Genomic DNA, 10,060 nt, shown 5'->3' with positions numbered 1-10,060 from the left:
CTGGCATGCTGGGTACTGGCGCCCACTCGGGGGTGTGATCAGGCCCCCCTTCTACTCGCAAGGAGTAGGTTCTTTTGTATACGTATACCACCAACACTGACCTTCTTCATAAGGCGGGGCCCTCTTTTTTTCTGCCCAGTGGCCTTTCTCCCTAAAGGCGGGGCCCTCTTTTTCCCATATACTTGCCTTTCTCCTGAAGGCTTCCAATGTGGGTTTCAACTCAATTGCAGCTGCGATACAGGCAGGGCTCAAGTTCCTTCCTCCGCTTCTCAAGGTTCTCTTGCCGCTCGCTGCCGTTTGGGCGATCCCGGTGCAGGCTTTCTCCCATTCACTCGACAAAAAGGTCAGTGGTGCCAAGAAAGGGAGGCATGCGCCGAGCTCGTCTTCCCGGTGCGGCGATCAAGAGCAGGCAACTGCCACCTGTCTGGCTCAGAGCCTGCCACATCCGAGTCACGGCACCATTTATGTTGCAGAACCCAGAGTCAGAGAGACCACGGAGTGAAGGAAAAAGAGATTCTTTATTTAACGCGCAGGCTTAAGGCTGGAATCGTTTCCAAAGAGCCAGAAGCCCCGATTTACATTAGCACATTGGTTTTATAGACATTGTGACACATATGAAACGGCTCCTCCTCTCCCTCCCGCATGGGGTTGCAATCCTCAACATTTCTTCTCTTAGCACTATTGTTTATAATACAAGAACTGGGTTATAGGGTAGCCATGATAAGGAGAGAACAGAAGAGAACAGCAGAGAACAAGATATACAATTGTATGACCTTTGACAAGATAAGGAATTCCTGTGTCTCGTCAGCTTACAACAATATATTTAAGGGAGAAAGAGCTCAGCAAGAACATGAAGCATGAGACTGCATGAGGCTACTTAGTCTGACCCCCGATATGGCTGCTACACTGTGATTCATCCAACCCAGCATTTCTCATGATGTACTCTGCATATAAGTTAAATAAGCAGGGTGACAATATGCAGCCTTGTCGTACTGCTTTCCCAATTTTGAACCACTCAGTTGTTCCATGTCTGGTTCTTACTGTTGCTTCTTGACCCTCGTACAGGTTTCTCAGGAGACAGGTAAGGTGGTCTGGTACTCCCATCACTTTAAGAATTTGCCAGAGTTTGTTGTGATCCACACAATCAAAGGCTTTAGCGTAGTCAATGAAGCAGAAATAGACATTTCTCTGGAATTCTCTTGCTTTCTCCATGATGCAGCGAATGTTGGCGATTTGATCTCTAGTTCCTCTGCCTCTTCGAAACCCAGCTTGTACTTCGGGTAGTTCTCGGTTCGCATACTGCTGAAGCCTAGCTTGTAGGATTTTGAGCATCACCTTGCTGGCATGTGAAAGGAGCGCAATTGTGCGGTAGTTTGAACACTCTTTGTCATTGCCCTTCTTTGGAATTGGAATGTAAACTGGCCTTTTCCAGTCTTGCGGCCATTGTTGAGTGTTCCAAATTTGTTGGCATATTGAATGCAGCACTTTAACAGCATCATCTTTTAGGATTTTAAATAGCTCAACTGGAATACTGTCATCTCCGCTAGCTTTGTTGTTACTAATGCTTCCTAAGGCCCACTTGACTTCACTCTCGAGGATGTCCGGCTCAAGATCAGTGACCACACTATCATGGCTATCAGGGACATTCAGATCTTTCCTGTATAGTTCTTCTGTGTATTCTTTCCACCTCTTCTTAATCTCATCTGCTTCTGTTAGGTCCCTGCCTTCTTTGTCCTTTATCATGCCCGTCTTTGCACAAAACGTTCCCTTGAGATCTCCAATTTTCTTGAAGAGATCTCTAGTCTTTCCCATTCTGTTGTTTTCCTCGATTTCTTTGCATTGTTCATTTAAGAAGGCCTTCTTGTCTCTCCTTGCTATTCTCTGGAACTCTGCATTCAGTTGGATATATCTTCCCCTTTCTCCCTTGCTTTTCGCTTCCCTTCTTTCCTCAGCTCCTTGTAAAGCCTCATCAGACAGCCACTTGGCTTTCTTGCATTTCTTTTTCTTTGGGATGGATTGAGTTGCTGCCTCCTGAACAATGTTACGGACCTCCGTCCATAGTTCCTCAGGCACTCTGTCTATCAGGTCTAATCCCTGAAATCTATTCCTCACCTCCACTGTATATTCATAAGGGATATGATTGAGGTCATACCTGAATGGTTTAGTGGTTTTCCCTATGTTCTTCAATTTAAGCCGAAATTTTGCAAGAAGCAGCTCATGATCTGAGCCACAGTCAGCTCCAGGTCTTGTTTTTACTAACTGTATAGAGCTTCTCCATCTTTGGCTGCAAAGTACATAATCAATCTGATTTCGATATTGACCATCTGGTGATGTCCATGTGTAGAGTCGTCTCTTGTGCTGTTGGAAAAGCGTGTTTGCTATGATCAGCGTGTTCTCTTGGCAAAACTCTATTAGCTTTTGTCCTGCTTCATTTTGTACACCAAGGCCACGCCTGCCTGTTATCCCGGTGATTTCTTGACTTCCTACTTTAGCATTCCAATCCCCTATGATGAAGAGGACATCTTTTTTTGGTGTTAGTTCTAGAAGGTGTTGTAGGTCTTCATAGAACCGATCAACCTCAGCTTCTTCAGCATCAGTGGTTGGGGCATAGACTTGAATTACTGTGATGTTGAATGGTTTGCCTTGGATTCGTACGGAGATCATTCTGTCGTTTTTGAGATTGTACCCCAGTACCGCTTTTCCCACCCTTTTGTTGACTATAAGTGCTACTCCATTTCTCCTACGGGATTCTTGCCCACAGTAGTAGATATGATGGTCACCTGAATTAAATTGGCCCATGCCTGTCCATTTTAGTTCGCTGATTCCCAAGATGTCGATGTTCAATCTTGCCATCTCACATTTGACCACCTCCAGCTTACCTTGATTCATTGATCTGACATTCCAGGTTCCTAAACAATATTGTTCTTTACAGCATCGGATTTTCTTTTCACCACCAGACACATCCACAGCTGAGTGTCCTTTCGGCTTTGGCCCAGCCACTTCATTCTTTCTGGCGCTACTTGGAAATACCCTCTGCTCTTCCCCAGCAGTATATTGGACACCTTCCGACCTGAGGGTCTCATCTTCCGGCGTCATATCTTTTCGCCTTGTGATACGTTCCATGGGGTTTTCTTGGCAAGAATACTGGAGCGGGTTGCCATTTCCTTCTCCAGTGGACCACATTTTGTCAGAACTCTCCGCCATGACCTGTCCGTCTTGGGTGGCCCTGCACGGCATAGCTTATGGCTTCACTGAGTTACGCAAGTCCCTTCGCCACAACAAGGCAGTGATCCGTGAAGGGGAAACAACACCTTAGCAGCAACAAAAGGTTGCAAACACAGGGCCCAGACCTGCAACATGCCCAGCTGCCAGCTCTGCCCCCATGTTTACACTGCCAGCACTATTGCAGGACCCAATAAGATCACCCCCAACACAAAGGGCGCCTTCATCTTCCAGCGTGATCTATGCCGCCTTCTGCCAGTAAGACCTTGCTACAAATCTGACATCAGAAATGGCAATATTCAAATCCTAGAGGGGGTCACATTGCAGTTTCCCAGGACACTCTGTAAATGACCTTAAAGTGGCCATTCTTGAATAAGGGAACTTCAAAGACAGGTTTGAATAAGAACCTGTTGAACTACAATTCATCAAGAGGCTCAACTCCATTTTGTGTGACTTGAACAGGGACAAAGGCTTTTTATCACACTACATGTGTTAATCAGCTCACCCGGGCAAGAATGCCTATATTCTCACCCAAAAATTGTTTTATGAGTGGCTACTGCTAATAACGTAATTATTACTGTCTGGTACCTTGTGCATTGTAATTCACTCAAGTGTTCATAATTCTCCCCCTACCCCCATGCCACCAGCCATGTGTGTGAATATACACACTTGAAAATCAAGATAACATTTCATGCATCTGATGAAGTTATCGGATAACTTCCTCCTACAGAAAGTAGAGGAAGGAACTAGAGGATCGGCTATCCTTGACTTGATCCTAACCAACAGAGATGACTTAGTGGATAAAGTAGCAGTTACAGGAACTCTGGAGGAAAGCGACCACGTTGTACTTGAGTTCTTGGTTCTAAGGGAAGCAAAAGCCGAGTGTAGTCAAACGCTTACCCTGGATTTTAGGAAAGCTGATTTCCATAAACTCAGAACAATGATCAGTAAGGTCCCATGGCAAGCGATGCTAGCAAGAAAAGGAGTCCAAGATGGGTGGGAGCTTTTAAAAAAGGAAATCCTCAAGGCACAATCACAAGCAATTCCAACAAGAAGAAAAGGTGGAAGACAACAGAAGAAGCCAATGTGGCTTCACAAAAAGCTTAGGGATGACCTGAAAACAAAAAAGGACACATATAGGAGGTAACGAGTGGGGTACCGCAGGGCTCAGTCCTGGGCCCAGTGCTCTTCAATATTTTTATTAATGACTTGGAGGAGGAGGTGCAGGGAATGCTGATCAAATTTGCAGATGACACAAAATTGGGAGGGATAGCTAATACTTTGGAAGACAGAAACAAAATTCAAAGTGATCTGGATAGACTGGAGTGCTGGGCAGAAAACAACAGAATGGCATTTAATAGGGACAAATGCCAAGTTCTGCACCTAGGAAAAAGAAACCAAATGCACAGTTACAAGATGGGGGATACGTGGCTCAACCACACTACGAGCGAGAAGGATCTTGGAATTGTCGTCGATCACAAGCTGAATATGAGCCAACAATGTGATGTGGCTGCAAAAAAGGCAAATGCTATTTTGGGCTGCATTCATAGAAGCATCGCTTCCAAATCCCGGGAAGTACTAGTTCCCCTCTACTCAGCACTGGTTAGGCCTCATCTGGAGTACTGTGTCCAGTTCTGGGCACCACACTTTAAGAAGGATGCAGACAAGCTGGAGAGGGTTCAAAGGAGGGCAACAAAGATGATCAGGGGACTGGAAACAAAGCCCTATGAAGAGAGACTGAAAGAACTGGGCATGTTTAGCCTTGAGAAGAGAAGACTGAGGGGAGATATGATAGCGCTCTTCAAGTACTTGAAAGGTTGTCACAGAGAAGAAGGCCAGGATCTCTTCTTGATCATCCCAGAGTGCAGGACACGGAATAATGGGCTCAAGTTACAGGAAGCCAGATTCCGACTGAACATCAGGAAAAACTTCCTGAGTGTCAGAGCAATACGGCAATGGAACCAATTACCTGGGGAGGTGGTGGGCTCTCCCACACTGGAGGCCTTCAAGACGAGGCTGGACAGCCATTTGTCAGGGATGCTCTGACTTGGATTCCTGCATTGAGCAGGGGGTTGGACTCGATGGCCTTGTAGGCCCCTTCCAACCCTACTATTCTATGATTCTATGATTCTATGATTCTATAGGAAGTGGAAAGAAGGCCAAGTAACAAAGGAAGAGTACAGGCAGATAGCACAGAATTGCAGGGATGGCATCAGGAAGGCTAAAGCTGAGAATGAGCTGAGGTTAGCAAGGGATGTTAAAAACAAAAAGGCTTTCTTCAGCTACGTGCATAGTAAAAGGCAGAGGAAAGAAATGGTGGTTCAGCTATTAAATAAGGATGGCAAAACTATAACAGATGACAAAGAAAAGGCAGAGGTGCTCAATTCCTACTTTGGCTCAGTCTTCTCCCAAAAGAGGGTCTATGACCCCCCTGGCAAAGGCAAAGTACAGGCTGAAGGGGCAGGATTGCAGCTTGAGATCGACAGGCATATGGTCAAGGAACACCTAATTACTTTGAATGAGTTCAAATCTCCAGGGCCAGATGAACTTCATCCTAGAGTCATAAAGGAACTGGCAGAAGAACTCTCAGAACCGCTGTCTCTTCTCTTTGAGAAATCATGGAGGACGGGGAAAGTGCCAGATGACTGGAGGAGGGCTATGTTGTCCCTATCTTCAAAAAGGGTAAAAAGGAGGAACCTGGGAACTACAGACCGGTCAGCCTGCCAGCAATCCCTGGGAAAATGCTGGAGCAGATGATAAAGCAATCCATCTGGACGCACCTTAATGCAGTGATTACTCGAAGCCAACATGGATTTGTCAAAAACAAGTCCTGCCAGACAAATCTGATCTCATTTTTTGATCAAGTCACCTCCCTTGTAGACCATGGGAATGCTGTAGACATCATATACCTCGACTTCATCAAAGCTTTCGACAAAGTGCCCCATGATCTCCTGATGAGCAAACTAGCTCAAAGTGGGCTAGATGAAACAACGATCCGGTGGATCCACAGTTGGCTACAGAATCGGACTCAAAGAGTGCTTATCAATGGGACCTTCTCCAACTGGGGAGAGGTAACGAGTGGGGTACCACAAGGCTCAGTCCTGGGCCCAGTGCTCTTCCACATTTTTATGAATGACTTGGAGGAGGAGGTGCAGGGAATGCTGATCAAATTTGCAGATGACACCAAATTGGGAGGGATAGCTAATACTTTGGAAGACAGAAACAAAATTCAAAGTGATCTGGATAGACTGGAGCGCTGGGCATAAAACAACAGAATGACATTTAATAGGGACAAATGCCAAGTTCTGCACCTAGGAAAAAGAAACCAAATGCACAGTTACAAGATGGGGGATACGTGGCTCAACAACACTACAAGCGAGAAGGATCTTGGAATTGTTGTCGATCACAAGCTGAATATGAGCCAACAATGGGATGTGGCTGCAAAAAAGGCCAATGCTCTTTTGGGCTGCATTCATAGAAGCATCACTTCCAAATCCCGGGAAGTACTAGTTCCCCTCTACTCAGCACTGGTTAGGCCTCCTCTGGAGTCCTGTGTCCAGTTCTGGGCACCACACTTTAAGAAGGATGCAGACAAACTGGAGCGGGTTCAGAGGAGGGCAACAAAGATGATCAGGGGACTGGAAACAAAGCCCTATGAAGAGAGACTGAAAGAACTGGGCATGTTTAGCCCGGAGAAGAGAAGACTGAGGGGAGATATGATAGCGCTTTTCAAGTACTTGAAAGGTTGTCACAGAGAAGAAGGCCAGGATCTCTTCTTGATCATCCCAGAGTACAGGACACGGAATAATGGGCTCAAGTGACAGGAAGCCAGATTCCGGCTGAACATCAGGAAAAACTTCCTGACTGTGGGAGCAATACGACAATGGAACCAGTGACCTGGGAAGGCGGTGGGCTCTCCCACACTGGAGGCCTTCAAGACGAGGCTGGACAGCCATTTGTCGGGGATGCTCTGACTTGGATTCCTGCATTGAGCCGGGGTTTGGACTCGATGGCCTTGTGGCCCCTTCCAACCCTACTGTTCTAGGATTCTATTCTAAGTGATGATGATGCCGATTGAGAGCTGGTGTGGTGTAGTGGTCAGAGTGTTGGACTGGGATTGGAGAGGCCCGAGTTCTAGTCCCCCTTGACCATGAAGCTCTCTTAGTGATTTGGGGCCAGTCACTGCCTCTTAACTTCCCCATCCTACAGGGTTGTTGTGAGGATAAAATGGAGAGGAGGAGGCTCATGTTACACTCCCTTGGGCTCATTGGAGGAAAGGTGAGATATAAATGTAACAAACGGACAAATTACTATGCCATAATAAATGTGTCAAGTCTTTGAGGTGTCACAGGTTCCTTTGTTCTTTTGCTGCAGTGGACTAACATGGCTCTTCCTCTGGAATGCAAACCAGGGCTGAATAGGGCTGCTTCAGATGACAGACAGCATTGCGTAGTGTGAACAGTGAGCCTTCCTTTAAATGTGAGTGGGAGGTGACTTCTTCATCAATACTAGCTCAACCCCACCTCCAGAATGGACAATACGCCCCGAGGCCATCATTTAATCTCTTTTATCTGTAATTGTGTGTGAATTAAATTAACGTGCTTCCCCCACCCCTGAATTTACCTGTCTTGCTTAATTGGTTATACAGTCAGGGCCAGAAATATTGGAACAAGGATAACTGTTTTAGCAGTTGGCCTCTGTACACCACCACATTGAAGTTGAAAGGAAACACACCCAGATGGGAGTGAAGTCAGGACTTCCAGCTGTAATTCAAGGAGTTTGACAAAAGTGGGGCACTAACCATTCAGGATGTACAGCCAGTGGCAGACACACACACCCATGTTGGGGGCTCATAAGTGATGGAACGAACAAACATCATTTCAAACTTAAGGATCACCTTTAATACCTGGATGAAAATCCTTTGCAGTCAATGACTGCCTGAAGTCTGGAACCCATGGACATGACCCAATGCTGAGTTTCCTCCCTTGAGATGCTTTGCCAGGCCTTTACTGCAGCTGCCTTCAGCTGCTGCCTGTTTGTGGGTCTTTCTGCCTTCAGTCTTGTCTTCAGTAAGTGAAAAGGATTTGTCAAAAACAAGTCCTGCCAGGCAAATCTGATCTAATTTTTTGTGGGAATGCTGTAGACATTATATACCTTGACTTCAGCAAAGCTTTTGACAAAGTGCCCCATAATATCCTGATGAACAAACCAGCGCAAAGTGGGCTAGATGAAACAACGATCCGGTGGATCCACAGTTGGCTACAGAATCGGACTCAAAGAGTGCTTATCAATGGGACCTTCTCCAACTGGGGAGAGGTAACGAGTGGGGTACCGCAGGGCTCAGTCCTGGGCCCAGTGCTCTTCCACATTTTTATGAATGACTTGGAGGAGGAGGTGCAGGGAATGCTGATCAAATTTGCAGATGACACCAAATTGGGCGGGATAGCTAAGACTTTGGAAGACAGAAAGAAAATTCAAAGTGATCTGGATAGACTGGAGCACTGGGCAGAAAACAACAGAATGACACTTAATAGGGATAAATGGCAAGTTCTGCACCTAGGAAAAAGAAACCAAATGCACAATTACAAGATGGGGGATACGTGGCTCAACAACACTACAAGCGAGAAAGATCTTGGAATTGTTGTCAATCACAAGCTGAATATGAGCCAACAATGGGATGTGGCTGCAAAAAAGGCCAATGCTCTTTTGGGCTGCATTAATACAAGCATAGCTTCCAAATCCCGGGAAGTACTAGTTCCCCTCTACTCAACACTGCTTAGGCCTCATCTGGAGTACTGTGTCCAGTTCTGGGCACCACACTTGAAGAAGGATGCAGACAAACTGGAGAGGGTTCGGAGGAGGGCAACAAAGATGATCAGGGGGCTGGAAACAAAGCTCTATGAAGAGAGACTGAAAGAAATGGGCATGTTTAGCCTTGAGAAGAGAAGACTGAGAGGAGATATGATAGCACTCTTCAAGTACTTGAAAGGTTGTCACAGAGGAGAAGGCCAGGATCTCTTCTCGATCATCCCAGAGTGCAGGACACGGAATCATGGGCTCTAGTGACAGGAAGCCAGATTCCGGCTGAACATCAGGAGAAACTGTTAGAGCAATACGACAATGGCACCAATGACCTAGGGAGGTGGTGGGCTCCCCCACACTGGAGGCATTCAAGATGAGGCTGCTGGACAGCCATCTGTCAGGGATGCTCTGACTTGGATTCCTGCATTGAGCAGGGGGTTGGACTCGATGGCCTTGTAAGCCCCTTCCAGCCCTACTATTCTAATATTCTATGAAAAGCATACCCTATTGGGTGGAGATCAGGTGACTGACTTCGCCATTGAAGAACATCTTTGCCTTGAGAAACTCTTGGGTAGCTTTTGCTGTATGTTTTGGGTCATTATCCATCTGCAATATGAAGCGGCATCCTATCAATTTGGCAGCATTTGGCTGAATCTGAGCAGAAAGTATAGCCCTATACACTTCAGAAGTCATCCTGCGGCTTTTATCAGCAGTCAGGTCATCAATAAACACCAGTGACCCGGTTCCATTGGCAGCCATACATGCCCATGCCATAACACTGCCTCCACCATGTTTGACAGATGATGTGGCATGTTTTGGATCATGAGCTGTTCCTTTCCTTCTCCATACTGTTCTCTTCCCATCATTCTGGTACAAGTTAATCTTGGTTTCATCAGTCCAAAGAATCTTATTCCAGAACTGGGCAGGCTTTTTTAGGTGTTTGCTGGCAAAGGCTAATCTGCCCTTTCGGTTCTTGAGCATTACCAGTGGTTTGCACCTTGTTGTGGAGCCTCTGTATTTACATTCATAAAGCCGT

This window comes from Heloderma suspectum, chromosome 10 (genome assembly GCF_057233095.1).
Source record: "Heloderma suspectum isolate Gila_16-S chromosome 10, 16-S_ref, whole genome shotgun sequence".
NCBI classification, from domain to species: Eukaryota; Metazoa; Chordata; class Lepidosauria; order Squamata; family Helodermatidae; genus Heloderma; species Heloderma suspectum.
The sequence above is the reverse complement of the archived record's forward strand: the minus strand, read 5'-3'. Positions refer to the sequence as shown.